Below are 25,934 nucleotides of genomic sequence, written 5' to 3'. Positions count from 1 at the left end.
TCCATTTCAAAAGAACAGTAAAACTGGAGTAGGAGCTTATTAGCTCTCCCTTTATGATTTTTACAAACCCAGTAAATCTCTTTGAATGTCTCTTCTCATTTTCTGTGGTGAAATCAGACCTGGGTTTTTTTTGCTAGCTATTTTTATTCACTAGTATATGATGATGGAAACTAAACTATTATTTGCTTGTCAAAATAAATGACCAAAAATACATTATCAGAATATAGCTTCATTTACTGAGTCAATGACTGATGACTTCGCAGCAGTCAACAGAATTGGGAAAAGATCCTCACTGAGTTAAGAAAATAAGATTACCTGTATCTTTTGCAGTGCAGTCAATAAAATTTTCTCAGTTTTTATGTTGGAGCAGGAATAATACAGAGAGACAGCGGAGCAGCCAGTCACTGGTGTGATCAGCGGTTTCAGTCATGTCCAAACTAAGCTGTCAATTTAGTGGATCTCCTCTGTAGGGTTGTGAGCCCTGTATGACAGCTCTGTGTGCATTGTGAGTCCTCCAGAAATTCAGATGAGGAGTGGTGATCATGTCACAGAGGTCAAAGGCTGAGAAGTGGGGTCTCCAGCAGAAAAAATGAGAGCTGCTTTATTCAATACTTTTTGGTGCAAAACTTTCCTTAAGTGGGCTTAAGTGGGAATTTTAGCTGGATAAAGGGCGAGGAGCAACTTCAGGACCTGTAATCATGGTTAAAACATATCCATGAATTAATGGTGCCCCGCAAAACCTGCACTGGTGTTTCAGAAGAATTGTTTGCTGAAACAGATTTGGAAATTAACATAATATATAATGGGCCCCTAGGCTGTACTTACCTGGTTTTCCTGTGCTCTTCCCTCTGTTGCAGGCTTTGCAGGAAGATAGAGCTCATGCCTGTTATGAAGGGCTTGAGCTTGCATTTGAAAATGTCACCGCAAGTACACTCTAACCTTTACAAGGGGTTCCCTCAGGCTTTTCAGCTGCACTAATCATCCTTGACTGAGTGCTTAGCGTATTACCTTATACCAAGTTCAGTATAGATGCAAATATTCACCCAGGTGTTTGCTTGCTGGTAATGCAGATTTCTAAGTACCTGAATATAAATGCAAATGTAGAATGGTCCAGTCTTCTGATGAGGTCCATTGGCATTTAGGTCCCAGAGCCCTGTTCCCACTATCTGGACTCCTGCTATTCTTTTTGGGTCTTGTCATTTTAGACTCACTTTGGGAACATGAACATCTCTGTGTTTGAGCAGCAGCAGTAACCCTTGGCTCTTATTGCTCTTTCCCTGCGTGTACATGCAAAGAGGCATTTCTGCAATGAATGCAGGCCTGTCACACATGTTGCTCTGTATGTTCGTGGCTATGTAGGGTGGAGAAAAGTATAAGGCATAGTGTGAGGAGAAGCTGGCAGGAGGCCCTGTGGAGCTGGGCAGCTGAAGAGGTGACAGTCCAAGCGCCAAGGCTGTTTACTCTGGCCCTTGGACTGAGCATTGTAGATGATTGTTCCTCTGTGGCTTTTATTTCCAGGTAATATATTCAAACAGTTTTCAAGAAATATCTTCAGCAACAGGAAATTTTTCTGCCATACAGGAAAATGTGACTAATTAAAATTGCATTACTGAATATCCACACTAGTTACGGCTGCCTTTAAATCCAATTTTTGTGAATCAGGTTCCTCATAAATGATTAGTTTTTCCTGCACAGTGAAGACTTGTTTGGGATTAGTGACCCTGACGTAACATTAATTAGCGCTTTTTTTAGTGTGTTTCGGGTAATATTCTCCTCTTGCAAGCAAAAGCTACAGATATCCCTGGTCCTTAATAGCAAACGGGCAATTCATAGGGAAATGTCTGTTAGGATTAATGATTGTGTTAATTCTAATAGCTTAAGTACATCATGATGCATCACATTTTCAGCAATTTACTCCCACTGTTTTAGACTCCTACCTGCAGTTTCCCACAAATATCTCTTTCAATGCTTCTTTCTTTTTCTGACTTAGGTTCAAGACCTGTAATATTTTTCTCCAGGTTAACATACACAACTGATGCTTTTCAGAAGAGATGCAACTCATTATGGTCAATTGCAGTCAATTGAGTCAACAAATGCATTTGCTCCTGACATATCATCTGCATATGAATGGAATGCACCTGTGTCCAGATAAACTCCTAGATAAGCTATTTGTTATTTGTGTTGTCATCAGCTTACTGTGGCAACTGCAGGTCTCAACTTCTGATTACTAGAAACCACTTCCAAGACTGTTCCGTGCACACGTTCTCCATGCAGTTGTTTTAGTCAATTGAGTAGTCCCGATCAGTTTGTCACTAAACTGTTCATTTAAATTAACAATCCACAAAAGCCACAGATAAGATGCCTCACAGAGACAGATTCAGAGAGTTAATCAATGAGAGCATTCAAAGATGATGTCATAGGAACACTTTAAGAAGGATGGAAAAAGTCATGTGTTAAATGAGTAAATCCTTAATTCCTAATGCATAGCTGCACTCGCACATCACATGATGTTTCAGCAAATATGTGTTGTCCAAGAAAAACTTGGTCCTACATGTGACTGACAACACTCCTATTGATTTTATTGCATATTTCACCATGCAGGGGACAGTGAATCTCAATTAATTTTTAAATTGTCTTTACATTGTCTTATTCATCAATCCAATAGCTTGTAGGTTTGAAGTCAGGATACTTCCAAGTGAGGTAGTACAAGAAGGCTCAAACTCCCTCTGGGCAGAGGATAGCATGGGGTTTAGCTTTCTGGCGCATCTGATTTGTCCCCCACATGCTATACAGTGAGTCCAGGAAATGCAGACAGATTTCTGGTTCCTGCTCTATGTCCTTCGACAGATTTGACAATTTTATCAGACTTTGTATAGGTGACCACTAATCTGAGTGAACTTTGTTTTCTGGATGGCTAACTTGGAATAAACGGAGCTTGTTTTGCGGAAATGGTGGGAGATTGTAATAGAAACTAAGATGAACAGAAACTTTACTCTAAACATACCACACAGAAGATTGTGAATAAATCAGACCCATATATAGCTCAGAGCTTAGAATTGGTGGGCATTAGACAAATCTGTACGAACTTCTCTGTGCTCCAGGTTCCAACCTACAAAACAGAATTGGTAATGCAAGTGCTTAACAAAACAGTCTAAAGGTGCATCCATAGCACATATTAGACCCAGGAGAATGATAAGGTTTTGTGATAAAAACAGTCATGAGGAATTTTAAATCCTCTATTCAATGTAGGCTTTATATTGTACAACAGATACAGCACTGGGCCACACAACTTATATGTAGAGGGAAAAAATACTTCAATTCAGACAACTCTGTAAACAAAAGAGGAAAGGACCTTATAGAAAAATCTGCATCTGAAATTTGGAAGCACATAGGTGAAGACAGTGGGTGAATACTGGCATCTCTGAAGTCCATGGCAAATAGCCCACTGACTTCAAGGAACGTAGGATTTCAGTGTCTAGTCTTACAAATATGCACAAGTGACTGAATTAAGGTTGCACAGGCAAATCCAATCCTAAAATATACTAATTATATGCTTCTAATTTTGCAGTGGTGATATTCTTCTAAGCATATCTATCATTTTTGTCTCCTTTTCCCAGGTAATTAGCTGGGAAAGAGAGGTGGTAGCCTTGTTTTTTAAAGCACCCTTATGAAAACAGCAATTAAACTGTGTGAGAATCTGCTGATCTTCCATGCTTGCCATTCACGGTGCATATATTTATCCCTTGAACTGGCCAAGTAAACAGCAGTAGTAATATTGGCTGCTATTCCTTTAGAGAAATAAGCAGGAAAGACAGGTTAGCTGGGTTTCATAGCTACTTGAAAAGGCAGGGGAATATTATAACCAAGAAACCCAGAGATCAACTCTAGGTCTGAAGAGGATTGTATGTGCTATATATGTATGTATATATTTTATATATATGTATATGTGTGTGTGTATATAAAATCTTTATACAAAGATGTATATAGCTTCTTGTTTCCCATTACCCCAAGCCTGACTCTTTCAATGCTTGTCCTCTGAAGTTTTTGTCTATCACAGTTTTCCTCTCTTTATTCAGTTTTTCCTGCTGTTCCTTACCTCCTGCCTAACCATGACCTTTTTACACATGCCATGCTAGCTAGGGATATTCCATGTCTGCATACTCTCAGACTGTCCTGAAAGACTATAGAGACTCCTAGGTTTTATGCTGGGAACTACAGTTGCTCTGGAATAGATTTCTGTTTTTCCTGGAGGATGGTTCCTGCTCCAATCAGCTGGAATGCAGAAGAGGTCCACTGATGGGGCATGGGCTGTAGAATAAGTGGTGAATACTGAAAATTACATGAGCAGCAAGTATAAATATGGCAAATAAGGAAAATGGTCTGAAAGGTAAAGCCAGTCTTCCTAGTAAGTTTTGTACTGCTGGTTTGGGGTAGAGTCTTCTGAATTGAATAACTGTGGGAAAGCTGTGAAGAAAAGCAAGGGGCTGCTTGCATGAATTTTAATAAAAATGGCCAAGAATGCCTTGATAAGAGAAGAAATTATTATAATTACCTAGTGTAAGTTGTGGTATACACAATTCTGTGTTCCACAGACTAATTTGTACGTCAAGCAAGTAAATCCTTCTTGAATAAGAACACTCTGTTAGAAAGAGACACTTTATTCTAATGGAACAGTATGAGAAGGGCCCAGATGAGAGATGGGGCATTAGTGTAAATAGGAGAGATCTGAGCAGAGAAATCTAAGGATGTGAGTGGGGACACCAGTAAAAATCTTGCAGTAGGAAGGCGAGCATAGAGTATCTGGTAGAGGAAAACAATTGGAAAAGGGTGCTAGAAGGTCTACAGGAGATAGATATTATTGGGAATGGCGCAGTGTAGATTCTTAAGTGACTGCTGAGCATAGGTCACCGGAAAGAAGATTGGCACACTGAGATTGTGATGAGGGGGACAGAAAGCCACACTGAGGTTGGTTGTTCTTTTCATGGAATAATCATTTGATCTCTCTGCATCTTTGAGCCCATTTAAAATCAGCACAGAAAGGAATGAACGATTTTTTTGTTTTAAGTTTGGCTCTCTTACTGTTGCAACAGACACTGTTGTTGAAATTGAGCAGGCATAACGCTCCAGTAAAAGCTCACAGGGGACCACAGCACTGTCACAAGCCTCTTGGCTTCTGAAGTATTTTTCTAAAAATTCAGTTTAAAGAGAAAGAGCCTAAGAAAATAACTGAGTGCTATAAGACCTCAGGTACAACATATTTCATATGGTATAGCTTTACGCTGTGGTTGTAAATGGAGAACAATTTCTTCTTAAATGTCAGTGAGTTTCTATTCACCTTCTTCCAATGACCGACCTTATCTACAGAAAAAGGGGCTAGTTAAGACTCGTCAAGCAGTCACTGCAAAGAATATGCAGGGGCCAAAAATGCTGCTGCTTTGAGACTGTTAAAGGTTAACTTACAAATAACAGCACAGAACACTGGTCTGGCTGAACTTTAGCAGTTCATTGATTAAAGCTGTAAAAGATAATAACTAAATATCAACTCAGAATGCAAATCTGGGATCTCGGTTTGTTGCAGAATGTTGCAGCTGTTTAAAATGGAAGGAGATAGAAAATGCAGCTGTGCACATCTGTACCCTCTATACTTATTTTAATTGATAACCAATTTTTAATGAAATTTCATAATTCCAACTTTCAAAACCAGAAATACCTACATATCAAAATACCAGCTCTAAGAATCATACTTAAGTGGTCTAAGAACCACTGTGATAATATGTGTAATATTTTAAAAGGAGAAAATAGGAAAAATACAGAATAGCAAAGTTATTCACATTTGTTGTAAAAATTAGTCTTCAAATCAGAGACACAATAAATCCCCAAATGAAAGTCATAAGCAGTTTAACTAGTTCCTAAGCCTACATAGTAAAGTATCATAGAGATTTAGTTGGCAGCCTCTTGTAATCATGGAAAAAAATCATCCCCATAAACCATACAAAAATCACTATTTAAGCTGCAGCATCTCTCCCAGCTCAGTAGAGTCTGGAGAAGGAAATCATGCCAGCTTTCTCATGTAGATGCAGAGCAATGATACTATACTGAAATAGAAATAATCTGCTAGGTCCATATAAGGCTAAATCCCTCTCTTTTATCTCATATTTTGACCTTGGTCACTGAATTCTCAAGTTAATTCCACCTAGTTGTTGAGACCTTCAACGTGGTGACAGTCCTCAGTTTTGCCCCTACTCTCACTATGCTTTATTCCCAGGATATTCCCTCTATACTTCCTGCTCTCCAGCTTTCCAATTCTGTTTCCTCCATTTTCACCTCTTTCCTGCCACTTATCTCTTTTGCCAAGTATGCACCTCTCTCTTCCCTATTTCTCTTCAAAACTTGTTTATTCCTTTCATCTAACGACTCTGGTCTCTTCCTGCTTATCTGTCCATTCTGTGTCCTCTCTGTATTGTTAGTCCAGGAATGCTGAAATGTAGATCACTGGCTGGGCCACACATCACCTTTTCAATATTTCACACTGAACTAAGAATTTTCTGTGATAAATGCTTCTCATTTCTGGCAGCCTGATGGAAGCTGGAGGGGGCTGAGAATTTCAGAAACTGCTTGGGCTGAAGAAAAGCATTTTGAAATCAGAAAGATTTTTCAAAAGAACATGTCAAAAATGTAAATACTTTTATGAAAGATGCAGCTTGACATACTGATTATTTTTTAAAAGCTGATGACTCTTCTAACCAGGAGTTCCTCTGCTTCACCGCATGCAAGCTATCATTGAACCAGTAGTTTGGGCTTTCAGTATTTGCAGCCAGGACTAGGTTAGCTTAGATTTCATTCGGCTGAGTGGGCAAAGAAAGGAGGGGAATATAGAAACTGCAGTCATGGTTTGGATACTGTTAAACTGACTTTCTGTTATTTTGTTATTTTCCTCTTAGCTCCAAAAAAAACCATGACTGACCTGAAATAACATCTGTGATCTTTATCACTGAGTCCATTATTTTTCAGCGGAGTGTATCAAGTAAATTAGATGACATGGATGAGAGATTTAATAGTGTGTGGTACTTAAGTCCTTGAAGATTCACTGTAAGGAAAAGAAAGGACTCATCAGAATTTGAAAAAGGCTAATGCTGGAAACCTCAGTGTTGTGTGGTCTGTTTGTCTTGATATATTTGACTAAGACTGTGTTTCCATTTTGGCTATGACAGAGAACAGTCTTAAAAGAGTTTATGTCTATATACTGTGGAGAATTCTTGATTCCACCTACTGCAAGTGAGAGGAACTGACCTTTCTCATTAGCCCCAGGCAATGCAGAATCCATTTGGGCATCCTGTTATTTAGTCAAGTCCCTGTGCATGTGCAGCCCAGCCATCTAGATTAGGGCCACATTTGTCCCTGATTGGAGCCAGTTGCTGAATTTGCCAAAGTGGAGATGACTATGTCCAGCTTCTGATCTCCACGTGGGTGATTTTTCCAATGCATATTTCTTGAAGGTTCATGTAAGACTGATAGCTCCAGTGAGATACTAATGACACAAGAAACTTGCAAACTTTCTAAAACCTGGAATAAAATAAAAGTAGCAGGAGCAAAAGGTTAGTGGTTTTTTTGTGACTGAGTAATATGAAGCAGGTGTTCCCAAACTGTGGACAAAAGCTGCTGCAGCTCAAGACTTTGTCACTTTAAGCAGTTCAGCTGGCTATAATTTCTATATTTAGGTGCTAGGAGAAAGTTTAATGCCAGTAACTCCTTGTCTACTTAACCTTTTCCTATAATAATTTCTTTACTTCCTCAAAATGGACATTACAGTTGCACCTAAAAAATATTTCTCATTTGATAGCTGTTACTAACTCTACTCTTTGTATTAAGAACAAAGTAACATTTCTTGAAAAGTACCTGGGTTTTATTATGATTAACTCTGTTATGTCTGTAATGGCAAATAGTTTGTTAACTCTTCTGAATCAAACACCAAAATCTCCAGCTAGTTTATCAGGTTTGCCACCCTGATTAACCTACCATCTAGAGGTTAGTCACACCCCAAATGATGCTGTAACTGAGCAAAAAGATGGGTGGAGCCAACACTTCTCACAGAAAAATAGATTTGCCAGATGATGTGATTGATTCCTAGACATCTGGTAGGAAACTATTTTGTAAATAAAATAAAGGTCGATTTTCAAATCTAAGCAACTTTTTCATTTGTCCATTGCTCTAGGCATGTGCTTCTTTGTGATCTTGGTAACAATACCAGGGAGTTTGTCCTGCATGCCTACTGGAAATATTCTGTAGCTACGCAGAAGACATGGATTTCGATTCTCACCTCTATTATTTTCTCAGAGGTTTCAATAAATAAATAGAAAAATCACTGACTTGCAGCTGCACTACCTTGGGTTGTGATCGTGTCAGAAATTCTAAGCTAAGCAAGTGTTTATCTGGTCACTACTTTGAGGAACTGATGGTAATCAAATTGTTTCTACATGAGCTTACAGCTGTTTTATTGTCTCACTGTTGTGCCTCCCTTTTTGTGTGTGTTTTGGGTTTTTTCCTCTTTCTGTACCGCTGTGGGCTTAATTTTATTCTTTTTAGATTTTCTTAAAAGAAAATATAGTCAAGTAAATTAAGAACAACATATCGTATTCATGATCCCATAGGAATTTCCACCTTGTTATCTCTTGCAGTATACACTTTTTGTGTTCACTTTTTGACAGAAAATAGGTGGATAAAATAAGGAAGGTTCTAAGCAAATCTAAGACATTTTGATCTGGAATGTATTTATATTGCAAGCGACGGAAGGAGAAAAGAGGTTGTGGGAGTACAGACCATTCTGTGATATTACATCTTCCCCTAATGGATGTCTGCCTGAGTGCGGCACTTTGCTGTACACAAGGGTCATGAATGTATTTTTCATGTGTTACGAAAAGAAACTGGGCATTGCTTCAGTGTGTGTTATTAATGTTGTAGTGTGGCAGTGCAAATAGCAAAAGACAAGCCTTGCCTTACGGAACTTTCCACTTATATGAGTAGGGCAAAGTCTGGGAACAGAAGGGAAAGGGAATGATCATTACTGTGGTTTAAAAAGGAAAAAACAAGGTGCAGAAAAATTAAAAGTATTCTTATCACACAATGCTCTATGGTGATGCTGAGGACTGGATCAACATCCACCTGGCCCCAAGTGCTCTCACTACAGCAGGGATGAACAAAGAATAACAGAGCTGCGAGCCTGTTTCAGAGCATCTTTCCCTGCTCCTCTCCAGCCTGTTGAGCCATAGAGAGCCCATTAAGTCAGGGCTTCCTGAACACTTTGTAATTATTGTATCAGCCTTTGTGTTTCACTGCTGTGCTTACAGGCCCTTTGCCTGCTATGTCAGGCCTTTAGCAGCTCACAAGCCCTGCTGTTAAAGAGGAAGGCAGAAGCTGCCTCACATTCCTCTTGTCCATTCTATTTCTCTCTTTTGCACCCCCCAATCTCTTTGCCATATCCTTGCTTTGGTGGGACTGCCAGAATAGAACTGGCCTGCAAAAAGCAGAGAACACAATACTGCAATACCGTACGTATTTTTCCAGCACATATTCTGATTATTTATGTAACATTGACCTAGAGATGTTGAGTTTACTTTGAGAGCTAAACTCTGAATTCATTTGGTCATTACTTGTATGCACTCAGAGGGTGTAATGAGAGAGGTAAAACAGTAATAGCAGCATACAAAGCCATCCCCTTCATTATGGGGATTTAATTCTCAGAAAATCAAGGCTCTGGCTGTGGAGGGAATGAATCTGAATGCAGCTTCTCTGCTCTTGTCTTGTATGATTACAGTCACCCATCCCTAAAAGCATCCCCTTTTAGCATGCACATACAGCTAGAAAAATAAATGGGTTGATTAGGAAGAAAAAAACCCCACAAACCCTTTGTGGTCTTGTGGAAATTGTTTCTATGTGTTTATGTTGAGAAAAATAGCGTGCTGCTTCTACTTGCACAAGTAGATAGGACAGGTTCAGAGAAGGCAGGGGAGACTTGGTACAGCCTGCAGGAACTTGTGCAGAGCCTGCGTGCCGCAGCTCAGCATGCAGTGCCAGCATCAAATACCAAAAGGCAACCAGAGCAAAACAGTTAACAGCAACAGCTTATCCTACAACAAATGCTATCAAGGAGGCTGGAGCTAGAATAGAATTCATTGGTAGCAATTTGAACATGATGGAATTAAATTACTTATATTTTGGTTGATTTTCTTACTAGGAACAGAGGAAGTGCTTCATTTGCATTTGTTAGTGGCCCAGTTCTGCTTGCGCCTGCCTCCCATGACTGGTTTTTTGACTGTTAAGAAAAGTAGCTGTTGAAAAAGCAAGTAAGATTTGTTGACTGCCAAGCAAATCCTGTGCCAATGGATTCACAGGCTCTCTTGGACTGTGTGTGCTATGCTGCTGCATAGAGTGGGGTGGGATTTCAGGGGCTGTAAAGGGAGTTCAATCTCCATGTAAAGGTCAGATCTCAGGCATGTAATACTGAAGCACACAGAAGACAGGCTGTTGCATAGGCTGGGAGTTGCACTGATTAAATACCTGATTGTGCAGCTAATCTTCTTACGTTCATTTAGACAATTAATAGCAAGAATGTTCCTTTGCCCTTCCCTCTCTGCATTTGTCCCTGTGGTTGCTAGAGCTGGCCAAAGGATTTTGCCTTAGGTTATACCTTCTTATCCTGTAATCTAACTTACTTGGCCTAGCGCCTGGTCCTATAGATTGCTTATTCTATCTGGCTTGTTCAAACCTTGAAAATGAAATATCTAGTTATTCCAAGAGGCAAGCTCTGGTCTTCAAGTAATTTCAGCAGGTTTTCCACATTCAGATTTTTTAATACATTGGGAGGCACTTGGAAATCAGGAAACCATAGTCTGAGCTCGAAAACAATCAAGAAAGTCCTGAACGTTCTTTAGTTCTCTTGATTTAATTTTCTGATATTTTTGTTGCACATAATTGCTTGAATATGTTAGCTGAGCTTAAAGAAAAAATAGAATTTTGTAAGACTCAATAAAATCAGAAGGGTTTTGAACAAAGGCAGTGAGTGAAGAATGGAAAAACCTGTATTAAAAATATCAACATAATACTGAAAAAATGCAGAATGAACAATTCTGCCCCCAGGTTTCCTTCAAACACTGCCTGCAGGCTTTACAACATTGCTTTCAAGACACAAAATCCAGCCTGGATTTTTCATTACCAAGGAATATTACGCATTAAAGACATCTCAGGATCTGCAGTTGCAGATTATATTTTCCTTCCTCACACTCTCAGTTTTTCACTATCTCATGCTGTATTACTTTTCTGTGATCCTCTATGCTCCCAGGAGCAAGAGGCTGTCATTTTAGTGGTAAATCAACTTGCATGCCTACAGTGGTGTTTAAGTAGTCATAATTAATGAGTACAGTAACTGCATACTTTGTCTTCAGTGGTCACCATACCATTTCAAACTGGTCCCATTGTCATCTCAGACAGTATAAACAGACAGACTGTAATGGTAAACAGTGTCCTTTCCAGATGACTGGAGTCAAATGTATTCAGTCACATGTAGAGGATAAGCTGGTCCAAAGAAGTAACCTGCAACTGTGGCATGCATAGACCATCAGCAGAAGGCATGTGCTAGCACCACACTACTCTTCATTAGGTTTCCAAGGGATTTGTTCTCTCTAGTTATCATGCATAATGCTGCAAAAATTACCTGTTCTTGGTAGATTATTATCTTGCTGCAAATTTATGCTAAGTAGGTAGCAGCATCTCCCACATGTGTAGCTGGAAACAGAAGAACTAAAATAAATGAATGCCATTAGCGTCATATTATCTATCTCAATTATTCCCAGACTTCACTGCCATTGGGAGAAATAAAGCACAGTAATCAATATCATGTTTTGCTTTTAATTCAGCGTATTTCCTGTTGAGCAAGAAAGGTTACAGAGTTTCACAAGGACCACACACGCTGTGGTCTACTTTGGATCCCTGTCTTTACCCCTCTGAAGAGTGCAGGTGCAGTAATATAGTAAAACTATTTTCAGTAGTGAAGTTTCAAGACAGAATAAAGTACGTTTCTGTTGTTCCACACTATAAATCAGGATATCCATCTCAGTGTACAGACCTTCAAACTGCAGCTAAACCTATCTAGAAGACCTGTTAATGGGAAAGAGAACTACTTACTTCTGGGCTGACAGGCAAAATAATTTGGTGATCCTAATCCAGTTCCCAACTGGCAATTTGCCACTTCAGAGAAAATACTATGACAACTGAAACTAATTGGCAGCCCTAGGAGGGAGGCCAGTGGGTCAAGCAGACTAAATCCATGCAGGTCAACATCTGATCTTTTCTGAGACATGTTGTCTAGACAGTATGATGGGAAGCTCAGAGCATTTCTGCCAGCTTCATAGCTTTCTCAGTGGAGAATATGTTCCCAGCCATGAATACTTATGCTATGACTGTTTATTTCTTGATGCATTTTATTTATGACTCTTCAAACTGTATGTCAAATATAATTTTAAAAGCTTAATCCTCATCAAGGTTTACAATTAGCCTCCTTATTCTTGCCTGGTATTTTGCTTTTTGCCATTCCCAGATGGCAAGTGTTTGTAACAGACATTGCAGAAACTGCATCTGGGTCCTTCATAGCTATGATATTAGGTCAGCCCTGGCTGGAGATCTGTGATGATAGCTTCACTGTAATCTGCAGATTCTCCTATCCTTTTGTTCATTTCATGTGATTAATTTGAATTAAAACACTAGTTTAAGAACTTTTCAGTTTCTTCATGTGGTGTAAGAAGTCATCAGAGGATGGAATGCAGGTAAAAGTAAGATGTAGGTGTTTCTTCCTGCTTCATACTAATCTTCCAGGCAGCCTTAGAACACATTCCACTGGTGCATTAAAGGAGGGTAAGAGGCAGTTAAAGTTCCTCTTTGAGAAGAGGTGCAACAACCTTGTGTTAACTAGTACTCAGTACTCTGCAGTACTCACTGCAGAGTTGCTAGAAAACCAAAATAAAACCAGCAGATCTTTGCTGCCATTTGTCTTTGTGCGTGTGTGTGATGGTTATGCAAGGCTGTTGAGGATGGAGGGAGGAGACAGGCTGCACAAACTAGAGTTTGCACTAGGAAGCTGATCTCTGACCTGATGTCTGAAGTCCTGTCTGTGTAGGACCAGGCTTACTGCAAGTAGTTTTAATTTTGAAAGAGGTTAGTTTTCAACTTTAGGACAATGGGGTGCTTCCCTGCTCTTAACCAGCTTGTATTTCAAGGAACATGGAAGCAGCTGGCAGGGAAGATAGTAAGGCTTGTAACAGGGAAGAGCTTGTCTGCATTTCAGGGAGGCCATGTGGACTAAATATATGGCCTTTGTGTAGTTCCATATCGGCTTATACCAGTCTAAGTCTAGGATTTTGGGGTTTGCTTTTTCTTTTAGTTCTTGCCATATATTCCAGTCCTTTCTCAAATCAGCATTGTTTCTCTGACTATAGAGTTAGTGGGTTCAGGGAGCTGATCTGCCTGAAAAGGCTTGTGTAGGCTTAATTTTCAACTCAGCTGCTGATGAGAAGTAATACTGGCACAAAAAAGGGTAGGGGCACCACAAGCCAAATGGTGGAGCTGCATCTTCAGAACAAAGGACTGTTGTATTTGTAGAGAATCAACCCTCTGAAAACATGGTGGGCAAAAGAGGAAGAACTGATCTTGTTGTAAAGTTGATCGTAACAGATAATGGAGAGAAAAGGAAGATAACAACTTTCATTATCTGAATAAGAGCAACATAAACAATGAAAGAGATACTATGTCCAAGAACAATGAAGCATTTGATAAGGGGTTTGAGAACTATAGTAATCCCCGACAGAATTAATTATTCTAAAAGATGTTATTTTTGAAGTATATATATGAAGTAAAATATCGAATAGATATGCAATAGATACAATAGATATGCATAGAACTCCAGCACTGGAGACACTGATTTCTGAAATCAGAGGTGAGATACAGATGGGTTACAGATATGCTGTAACAAGAACTTAGGCTATGCTCAGCATGCATGGCTCCTCCATATTGCAGTGAACTTGCAAAAATACTGAACATTTCTCCAATTTGTGCTCCCTTGTTTGCTTATGCAGAGCCTCAGGAGTGGATAAACACTGCAAAAGTCAGAAAGAATAAACAAACAAACAAACCACCAGTTACATCGGAGAAATGCTCAGGTCTTTAGGAGGTGGATCAAAGTTTGACTGCTACGAACACAAGACAAGTGTACTAGGTCAACATGTAAGAAACTAAGAATCAGGAAAAAGCAGAGGGTGGGGTTTTGGTTTAACTTTGGTCACCTGTGGGGTAAATGATAGCATCCCAGTTGGTCACACAAACTTGTGAGCTCAAGCAAATTCTGGTGGAGAAAAATGACATGTTACATTTAGTTTGTCACTTCTTAAAGTGGGTAGCTAAAACAGATCAGCTGAATTATGTTCACCAAATTTCCACTTAAATATGAGAAAAAACTTATTTACTGTGAGGTTCCCTGGGGTGCCTTAAAAGGAGTGTGGCCAGCAGGTCGAGGAAGGTATTCCTCCCCCTCTACTCCACCCTAGTGAGGCCACATCTGGAGTACTGCATCCATTTCGGGGCTCCCCAGTTCAAGAAAGACAGGGAACTACTGGGGAGAGTCCAGCAGAGAGCTACAAAGATGGTCAGGGTATTGGAGCATCTCATTTAGGAGGAAAGGCTGAGACCTGGGTTTGTTTAGCTTGGAGAAGAGAAGACTGAGAGGCGTTCTTATCACTGCTTATAAATAACTGAAGGGTGGGTGTCAAGAGGATGGGGCCAGAGTCTTTTCAGTGGTGATCAGCAACAGGACAAGGAGCAATGGGCACAAATTGGAACACAGGAAGTTTCACTTGCATATGAAGAAAACAACTTTACTTTGAGGATGACAGAGCAGTGGAACAGGCTGCCCAGAGAGGTTGTGGAGTCTCCTTCTCTGGCAATATTCCTAACCTGCCTGGACGTGGTCCTGTGCCCCCTGGTCTGAGTGTACCTGCTCAAGCAGGAGGGTTGGACAAGGTAACCTCCAGAGGTCCCTTCCAACCTCTGTCATTCTGCAATTCTGTGAAGTTCCTTCTTCACTATTATTCTAGTAGCCTATCATGACCACTGGAAACGCTGACATCTGTGTTGCAGACAGAGGCCAAAATACACAGAGTCATGATTTCTGTGTTCTTAGTTAAGACTTTAACCTGTGCTGGGAAAGACAAACAGTGATACTGTGCATGGAAACTAAGTCTGGATACTGTAGTCACCTAGCCTAAGAAAAACTAGGTACAATAATACTCCTGGTGATGTGGAAAGTTACAGTGAAGATGAGACCTATGGTATGATTTTAGCAGACCCAGACATTCTCAGTAGATACACTAGTTAGAGAGAGCTGCCAGGCATTCAGCTGCCATATGTGCAGCCAGTCTATTTGATCAATGACCAATTGCATTTCAGATGGATTGTGCTGCCAGCTGCGATACAATCAGGAATACTGATAAGCAGCAATATTGGACTGGCAAATGTGACCAAATGCTTGTGTTGTATTAACAGAACTATTTAATGGCTAGTGGGAAATTGCAGGCTGTTGAGAAGAAACCCACTATCCATGACGCACTATTGCTTGGAATTCATCGTAGCAAGCAGACTAAGCCTTGCACATGGTTGCAGTGTTGCATGAACATATTCACAAGAATAGAGGAGGAAGAACTCATCATGGGTTCTTCCTGCCCTTCTCATGCCCTCTAAGGGTATATTTCTAAAGAAGAAGCTGAAGTCAGTACAGAATCCACTGTGAAGTCCATGAAACTGCTGAAATGCAGATGGCCATCAGATGTAGTAATACCACCATAAAACAGAGTCCATGAAGAAAATAAATTGTTATATCCACTAAAATTAGAAAAATGCATCTACAGCCAAATAATTATCTAAAAATGTATAGGTAAACTGAGAATCAGCATTGGCAACTCATTGAAAAAATATCAGCTATCTCAACCATCTGAGGACAAACTGATCTGCCCAAGGCAGTCTTCCCTGACTGTGGTGCAAGGACTGTGTTCTGCCAGACAGAATAAGAGGACTCATCAGACTAGCTGACTGTCTTTGTCTCGGCTTTTGGTAGGCATTTCTGGGAGTAAATGCTTAAGGGCATTAGGGGTTTAAAGATTTTTTCACTATTGATATACGCAGATGACAGAGAAAATCCAAGACACCTGAATGGCACTCATTTAGAGATTAACATTTTAGTGAAAATGAAAGCCTGGAATAAAAATCCCCAAACACCTAGAAATGCCTCTTTCTACTGAGTGTAGGAAGGAGGTATCCAACCATCTCCCTTTTATTTCAGACTGAGCTTTACAGTGTATCTAAGTGAAATGAAACCTGCCCCAAGACAGGAAAATTTGGCCAGACAGACAAGCTGAAGATGAACACAGCAGAAGAAATCTGAACAATGCTAACTTCTGAAAACTCCAGTGGTCCACAGGAGACTGAAAGCCTGAATGGACAAGCCCAGCCCAAAGGACAGGAAGGGAGTAAGCAGTTTTTATGGTGTCACCAATTGCTTTTCCAAATTCTGTACTCTCCTATCAGTAACCAAGAAACCCTTCTGACTGTTGACTTGCAATAATGAATAAGACCAGATTCCTGAAAGAGCAAAAAAAAATCATTCAGAGTTCCTGCCTGTATCCACTCTCCTTCCTATAGTATTAACCCTTTTAGCTACAGGTTTTCTGATGATTTCTCAGCATAGAGGAGATCCTTGTGCATTGATCTTTCACTTCTAGTGAATTCTCCATCAACATGGCCATAATATCTTTTTCTGTAACACACATATGTGTAATACATTGCTCTAGTTTTCTCTCTTTTCTCCATCCTGTTGAAGCGACAGTGTTATTCTCATGCATTTGTATCTCACTTTTAGGCAATCAGCATTATTTCCATGCACTGAGCTATTGCTTTTAGCATCCTTATCATTAACTTGAAAGAAGGGACAGAAGATCTCAATAGGGAGCAGAACATGATATTTTTATTTTGTTCCCTTTGAACAACAGCTTGTGCTCCTTGTCCTCCCCAAGCCATAGTTGCCTTGTCACCCTTGGGGATTCCTTTCCAAGGACAGAGACTTTCATTTCCCCTGGAGACATGAATAGCTATGCTTATGGCTAGAGGTCTCAGCCTTGCATTAGCATGCCCTTCCTCATGGCATCTTTGAATGATTGTGTTTCATGCAATGCATAGACTTTCACTGCATCTCATGCTCTAGGAGCAGTCCCAGACAAAGACCAGTGTGACCTGGACTTCTGTGAAATCTCATTGTTTTCCGTTTCTACTGAAATGAACAGGTTGTCCAGTTACTGTTGTGGGCAAGCCCCAGGTTTTCTTCTGAATCCTGGAAATCAGTGAAAATCCTACATGCATGTTTAACCTGTGCTTTCTATGGAAAGTGAGGTTCTGTACTACTCAAGCAAGTGGCTGTTCTCTCCTTGCATGGGCTGCCCAATCACCTTCTTACCTGTACCTGCTCCTGTTGAAGAACTATAATGCTGAGGTTGTGGTGAGGGTTGTTTGGAGACTCCTAATTACCTGCATACTTTTCAATTTTATTTTTAGCTCATTTATGGATTGTAGATTTCCCAGTCTGGTTGATGTCTTCCCTTAACAATACACAGTGCCTGGAAGGCCAAACTATTTTTTTTTTCCCCAAACATTTCAACACTTTGATTCTACTGTCTGGTATTTGGGTAATATGCTGATGGATTCTGGCAAAAGTGGACAAGATTGCATTGGACTAGTCGTACATCTACTTTTGAGGTACAAGCTGAGAATTGGAGAAAGTAATAATTAAATGTTTGTTCTATCATTTCGACTTCACAGCAATAACCTTTCCTTTGAGCTGTGCAGAACATTATACTGGAGAACTTATTGAAAGGTTATTATTATCAATACAGAGCTCAGTAGTCAAACATCCAACAGATCATCTGTTTAAAAAAAAATTGAACTTTTTTGTTTTTCCTACATCATCAAAGTTATGATTTTTTCTTTCTTCTTGCTGGCTCCCCCCCCCCCCGCTTTTCCTAAAGCCATACGGATTATATATTTGATTTTGTTAAATTCTGAGATTATATAGTGCTAGAGCAGCATTTGAGCCTTCAAAAAGTCTAGCATCCACTGTGTAGCATGCACAAAATCAGAGAACTGGCCATTCAGCTTCATAGTAAATACTGCTTCAGAGTAAATACTGGTAAAAAGTGGAGCTATTTCCATTCCATGGTATTAATTTTTGTGAAGATATAAATACAATTTTCTACAAGAGTTTTGGCATGCTAGTCAAGCCAATGTTCAACATATAGTGCTGCCGATGAACTGTGAACTTTTAGATATCCTTGGTCCTGATTTTTGGATGCATAACTGCTCACTTCATATGTTCAGTTAATAGTTAAGGTCAGCTCAGATGCTGAGAGTAATACTCTTGAAACTGGTGAATAAGTGTTCCTGTAGAGCAGAGCTTGCTTTCTGCTCTGCCAGACACTGAGTTTGTGGCCTTCTGGGCTATGTACAAATTCCTTCTACTTTCACAGAGGAACTGAGGAGACAAGAGAGGATTGTTTGTGTTTTGAATGGCCTTTATTCACTCTGAAGAGGCAACTGTTGCAGGATTTTTTTTCATATAGAACTGTGGTCTGAGGCTGTGCAATTCTGATGGTAAATATGGAAAATATATAACATGGATTAAGGTGAGAGAAATATTTGGTTGCTCAGATAAATTTAGTATTTGTGAAAGGGGGCAAATTGTTGCACCTGGCAGTGAGGTCTCCTGTTTACTGCAGAGGAGAGGTGTTGGGCAGAGATTTCTGCCTCCTTTGCAGACCTGCTTGGTTTTCGTCTTTGACCTGGAAGAATCAAAGCTAGTAGCCACTGGCTATTTCTTATTTATGTGTTAATCATTCTTTTATTTCTCTGCTGAAGTTGGCAGTTATGGAAAAAGATGTTGTAATTGTTATTTGTGGTGTGGAGATTTGCCTTTCCCACCACTTGACAGAGAGCCATCACTTCATAACGCATAGGCTGGGAGGTGTAAGTTGCAGCAGATGCTGGAATCTGGAGGTGAAAGCTTCCAAATCATACTGATCACTAAAGTTGTTGAGATACAGACAGTACATCCTTGCAAACATTCAGCTGGGTTCTCAGAATAACTCAGGTACACCTTTATGCTGAGACAACAGTTTGAATGTACAGAGTTTCCAGATGAGAATGTCACTGCCTAATCGGGAGAAACGTAATCAGGTCAAGTGCCAGAAACAGTTATACAGAATAACAGTGTTGGTCCACACAGCCTTTAGGGAAGCAGCATAATACTTGAGCACTGAAAAAGGATCCAGTAAATGGCACAGCTTTGAAGGAAGCCATCAGAAGATATTTTTCTGTCTTGCAGATCATGATTATTGATTACTCAGTTCCGTGATTCTCAGACATGAGCTCTTCATTGACTGCAATCAGATTTATGAAGGCAGTTGCTTTCTCTGCAGCAGTAGCATATGCATGGCAGGTTCTGTTTTTCACAGATACCTTGGTAAGGGAGAGCACATGTTATTAAATGCATCATGGTGTAGAGACTAGGATGGACAAACAGAACATGAAATTGCATTGGGTCAGTCCTATGCTGCCAATCCTGAACACTCAAACTTAATTATCAAGTAGAGATTGTTTTAAAAATTAAAAATTTTAAATTCTTTTTTTTTTCTCAAAACAAAGAATTAGTTCCTTTTATTTACTTTCTGGTGCATTTGCAGGCAAAAGTAACTTTTTCTTCCTCTGTGAAACCTGAGATTCTCACACAATCACAAAACTACTGATGTTTAAGCAAATATTCTGAGAATTGGCAGGTTGAGTGGGCATGACATGATCCCACAGCGCAAAGACTAGATACACAAAAATCCCAACTGGGTAGAAAAAGCTACATTAGAAAATTCAGGCTGCAGTTTATGTTCTTTCATTATTTAATTGTTATTAAAATACAACAGCCACAAGGGAACAAGCTTGATTCCATTCTCTGTGTTGGACTATGGCAGTGCCACCTGCTCAGCATTTTTCTTAATGCAGCTTTTGTACTGATCCCAAAGCAGAATCACCTGGGGGAAGAGCAGAAAAACTGAAGATAGGCTTGTGATAGTTGAGGGTTAGGAGGCAGGAAATGGGTGATTTACTTTGGCTTCTGGAGACAAGCACTAAAACCAAGCTGCGGGCAGGACCAGGAAGTATATTTGGGGGAAATACAAACTGATCCCTAAATCAGTTATAGAGGGGAAAAATAAGGGAGTTTGCCTTAAGAAAGCTCTGCAGGTTTGGATGCAGTTGCCGACATAGTTGTCCAAACAGGTGACTTTGGGTCCCAGTATGGCCTTGAATCAATGAGTTTATCCCAACTTCTTCAGTGAGGGGAAAATCATCCCACCTGGCACCATTTGGTATACTTTGATGAATGACTGAGGCCCTGAAAGTTGCAGCTGGGCAATTTACAGGATATTTTCAGTATTTATAAATGGTTGTTTTGTTGGCATCTTGTTGGCTTCTCCTCTCCTGCCCCCCCCTTTTTTTATTTGTGTCTGCATCGCTAAGAAATATTTATGTGCCAAAGAGAAAGCTGTGGCCCCTGTGAAAAAAGAGCAAAGCCATCATAATTCATTTCTGCTATTTGTTTCTCTTAGATACTATTGGCAAGGCTATATGGCTCATGTCAGTATTTGCTATTGAGCCTAAATATTCGTCCTCTCTCCAGATATTGTCCCAACCTGAAGACTGACACATCAGCTCTAAGCAACTGGCAGATTTGCTCATCCACAGAGATACAAATCTGTCTGCTCACTGAGTTGTTTCGACAGAGATGCAAATTCGTTAATTGCTGATGCAAAAATTGTTGATAGTTGCTTGTTGAAGATCAGCATGCGTGATTATACTGTTTTTACAGGAAGAGGTATTAAATATTAGTGCTAGTTTCAGTAAATATGCACACACATTTTTGAATATAAAATTCAGAATTTTGTGCCTCTGGTGAGTAGAATGAACTAGATCAAGCACGGCATTTTAAAGCATCCTTTGGGTATCTTTTCTCCTCATACACAGTATATGTCCTTTGACTGCAATTCCTCCAGTTTCTAAGTCACTACAGAAATTCCAGCCACTGAGTAGCTGCGTGTGTGCTTGAATGAAGTGTGTGCTATTCCACATGTCAGCAGGAAGAGATAAAAATAGAGCTTTTTTCTCCTTCTCATGAAGTATGTTTCTGCTGGCTACCCCAAGCCATTTCTTTTTCAAGTCTGGTGCAAATGGAATATGTTAGCTTCAGTGCTGCAGTTGTGGATCATAGGGAGACTATGAAGCAATGTAATAAGAATTGCAGCCATTTACACCTGGTGTTTAGTGGGACAAGGCATATCAAGAATAATGAATGGCTGCTTTTGCCACTGTCCAGGCAACTGGCCTTTTGCTGCAGAAGTTGCCTTCTTCTCTCCCCCCACCCCCCCCCCACCCCCATTTCCAATGAGGTAATATATTGAAATAACTGACAAAAAACCCCTTTACAAAGGAGGGGGTGACGCTCTTTTGGCTTTGTGCTCCCCTGCTGACCCATACTGGTTTCACACCTTTGCAATGAAGAATTGCTACTGTTGCCAACTCATACGCCAAATGCAGTCAGCTGAGAGATTTGGAGAGCTGGTGGGTTAGCTGGTTCGCCTGTCACAGGGCATCCCCAAGCGGGAGAACAGTGTCCTCTGATATAGCAGGAATATGCATTTATCATCATATGATCTGACATATGTGAGCTGCACAACATATCAGGACTCTGTGAACTTGAGTGGTCTGTGTGGATTAAAATGGACAGGGACACGATACCCATTAAGGTACTATTCCAGATACAGAGTTGATAATGTAACAAGTCCTTTCCTCCATGACCTGGCAGTGGTGTGACTGAGGAAAGATGCTGGGAAAGTAGAATCTGAAATGCGGTGTTCTTTAAGGTGGAAGAGGACTTGGCCCATCCTGGGAAACACAAAGACGGGTTCAGAAGGCATATGGCTTTGATGGAATTGCAAATAATGTTGTCTCACTTCACATTTCCAACTCAAATCAATCTTTAAAGAGTTCCTGAGATGTAAACATCTGATTTGACCTACACTTTCTGAAAGAAACATTATCTTTATATTACGTATGTCCACCTCTGTGCAAGGACTACTGTGGGTATTAGCAGGCCACAATTTATGCAAAGAATGTATCAGTCCATGCACCTCCATCATTGGTTTCCATTCTTTCCCGGCTAAAGAAGTGCCTTGCACAGCCCCGCATCTGCTGCAGTTCAGAGAAGTGTCCATATTATGGACCGGCGTACGTGAGACTGACACTTCACAGTGGTCCCTCTTGCTATCAGGAGTTGCTTTCTGCATCATTCTAAGTGCACTTATATGCAAAGCATATATGTAATAATTAAGAAGCCAATCACCTCCTCAACAATCACAGAAATTCAAAACAAATGAACCAATTGTATATTAACACATATGTAATTAGACACAATTACAATGGGAAAACAAAAGTTTAAAGTTTAATTCAGTGTTATAATATTTTTTAAATATTCTACATGTAGATCCCACCAGATGGTAATTTAAAATTCCTTTTGAAGTGAAGGATTCAAGAAGCAATCACATAATCTTTTAGCCTTTATAAACACTAAGGTCTTTTAAATGTCTCTATTCTTTGGCAGCTTATCCTAGTTACGTGGGCATATGATACGTTTCCTGGAAGGAAAATAACTGTGCTATCAATACAGATATAGTCTGTCCTTGATTTTCTTCCTGCCTTCTCATTTAAAGGAATCACATCTCTAAGAAATGTGAATTTTCTACAATTTAATCAGGATAGGATTTTTTCTAAGTCAGCCTTATTTAAGCAATAATGTAGAAATGGATTTAATTTTCCTTACTTTGCTCTCAGACATCCATTTTACATTGATTACACTTTATGTGTAATAATTAATTTCCCAGATTTGATCTTCCTGTTAATTTCAAGCCAGTTCTTCCATTTTTAATATTTCCTCAGAGAAGTGAAATGGCAGGCATGTTATATAAATAACCATCTGATATGTTACTACAACTGTTTGAGCAGTGCCTTTCTTAAAGAGAGTTCATTAGCAAATGAACAGTTCCTGAGTATAATGTAAAGAATAAATTTTATATGGAAGGACAAGCCTGAGCCATTTCTCCAATTATTCCGTTGAGGAAAAAATTCTTGGCTTAAATCATAACTGGGGCTATAAGATTAAAATAATAATAATTGAATTATAAAGTAGGTGATTTACTAACTCTTGAACTGGGATTCTGAAAAGATTACATTGATCAAAAATTAACAGAGATGGCTCTACCCACTTTTTGTATAAGTGTTAAGCCTCCAAGACTTAATACTTACCATCTGATGAATATTTAAGAAAGTGTAGTCCTAGAGAAAAGACACAATAGACATCTGCAACTTTAACAAAGTTGCAGGCTGTTGCAATATGGTGCCATCCATTTGCAAGCAACTGCCAACTTCAGTGTCATCTTTACTTAGATACACAGTTATGGAATATTAAGATATAGTTATTATCCCCTCTTAAGTAATCTTTTTGTTAAATTTATTTTGTTTCATCATTATATGGCCTTTACAGCACATCAGCTAGCACTCTCTGATTTCAATATATGTGACCAAGTAGAATAAAGCATTGAATAAGTTAGAAGGTTCATAAACACATTCATATTAGCTTTTAACAGCCAGCCAGAGCAGAACTGCATGCAGATCTATTAAATTCAGCAGAACTACAGAAAGACACCTCTGTTGAAAACCTAATGCAAACTTTTCATCATATGGTTCAAGCACGTACTGTCCTCTCAATTAAGAGAGGACACCTTTAGCTGCAGGGAAGGACAAACAGGTAGAAGGCTTGGAACTGTGATACAGTAGGTACAGACTTCCAGGGCAGTCAGTCTGGTTCATCTCATCAGTACCAAAATAATCTACTTTAAAGGTTTTAAGACCCAGATGACTCTAAATGATCATAATATCTGGATTCACCTACAACTTAAGAAAAAGTCCTCCAAGTTTGTCCCTCACAACTACTTGAAAGAGCAAAACTATTTCTGCAGTAGGAGAATGGATGTGGGACTCTTCACAAGCTCACCTCCATTTTCTCCTCGGTGAATGTTTAAAGGATTGTGAAAAATAGGGAAACTGTGTAGCATGCTTATCCAGGGGGCTTATCATATCGTATTAGCAGTTATTCATCACATTTAATTAAGATTTTTTTTTTAGCTGATGTGAAATATTATTAGCTCCATTCATCCCATATCAGTAAAAAGGAATAATAATGGGATGTGATCCTAACAGGACATGATAGGAAGCTGGTAATGTGACATACATATTGTGGAAGGAAAAGAGGGCTGTGACTGCCAGAGTCTGTTTTGAGGCCTGTGATGTCTTCAGTTTTACAGCCCTTCCTGTGGAAGGTATTAAAGTAACACACCTCTTTTAGGGAGGTTGCTGGCTGACAGCCATATCAGTGAGAATCAAAATAGACATTGATTAGTATTTAGCTAATTGGCTTTCAGAGGAGGAGAAGTTTGTAGAGGTTCAGTGATAAAGTAGTCAGAATAGGTCAGCTAAAGGATTTTGTAGGTCTAAATTGATTTTATATATCTGTATGGTATAGTTTACTTTTAAAATTAAGAAATCCCTTGAGGATAACAAAACCAAATAAACTAAACAGTAATAGTACATTTTCTTCCCCTTTATGGTCCAGATAGAGAAAAGGCCAGTTTCAGCTTTCATCCATAAAATACCAGTAAAACTATCCCTTTTTTTGTGGTCAGAGCCAGAGGGAGCCAGGGAACAGGTTACAGCTCTGAGGTTTGGAGCACGGAGCCACCTTCAGCCTCTGAGAGACAAAGCACTGCATTTTCCACTCTGAAGCTTTGTGTGTTTTTTGAAAGGAAGATCCAAGCAGAAAGCTTCACACTGTAGTCATCTGGCCTGGAGATTACAGTGGTTTGGGCTGCTGGGGTGGGAGCCATACACATGAGGAATGGTTGAAGTCTTTAAGCTAAACATAAATGATGATGAAAGAAAAAAAAAGTTATCTTTTAAGACCATTTCTTAGGTATCCATCATCCATTACTCTGCTGTCCTTTCTAAGTGGTAAAACTCACGCATTCATTCATGTTTAAAATAGATGCCTCTAAAAGCACTGAAATATTTGTGTCCCATTTTCTTTCACTACCACTTCAAGCCTCCAATTAGGCAGTTAAAATTAGGTTCTGCTTCGAAAGACTGAAATGGATGCTTCAAGTTTCCATAGTTACTGCCTTTCTATGAATTGAGGTTAGTTAAAAAGTGGGGATTCTCTTTTGCCTACCAGCACTGGGTTTTGGCAACCATGCTGGGCTCTTTCCCCTTTCCACACCAGCAGTAATATGGACTGTGCTAAGGTAAGTTTACCTGCAGAAGCTTTTCACAGCTGTAGAGACTGGTACTTTGTAAACAGTTTTGTTGAGGGTAAGCAGAAAGGACTGAATTAATCTGAATTCTTTTAGTAGTGTTCACTCCTCAAGGTGGACACAAATAAAACCAAGCTAGTCCTGTCCAAGAGATCCAACACTAGAAGAACATCTAATTCTGCCTTCTGTCTTCCCTTCAGGTAACCTGAAATCCCCAACCTGAATTTTTCCTTCTTTGGGGAATCAGTCATAGCCAGCCTTTGAGATGGGGGCTGAGGCAAAAGATGACTGTAGTGGCTGTAGACAGGAGTCCAAGCCACTGATCCTGTGATCATGCCATAGAAACAGAGTGGCCTCCAGTGGCAGGAGGCAATCAGATAGATAGTGTGT

At 39.7% G+C, this 25,934-nt stretch overlaps 1 protein-coding gene across 8 annotated transcripts in view; it reads left to right on the top strand.

Moving 5' to 3' along the window:
• LOC142061378 (protocadherin alpha-C2-like) overlaps positions 1–25,934 on the top strand; it is a 102,845-nt gene that overhangs the window by 63,761 nt on the left and 13,150 nt on the right. The gene's annotated exons all lie outside the window — the stretch shown is intronic.

This window comes from Phalacrocorax aristotelis, chromosome 8 (genome assembly GCF_949628215.1).
Source record: "Phalacrocorax aristotelis chromosome 8, bGulAri2.1, whole genome shotgun sequence".
NCBI classification, from domain to species: Eukaryota; Metazoa; Chordata; class Aves; order Suliformes; family Phalacrocoracidae; genus Phalacrocorax; species Phalacrocorax aristotelis.
Note: the sequence above shows the minus strand (reverse complement) of the source record. Positions and strands in the feature narration are given on the sequence as shown.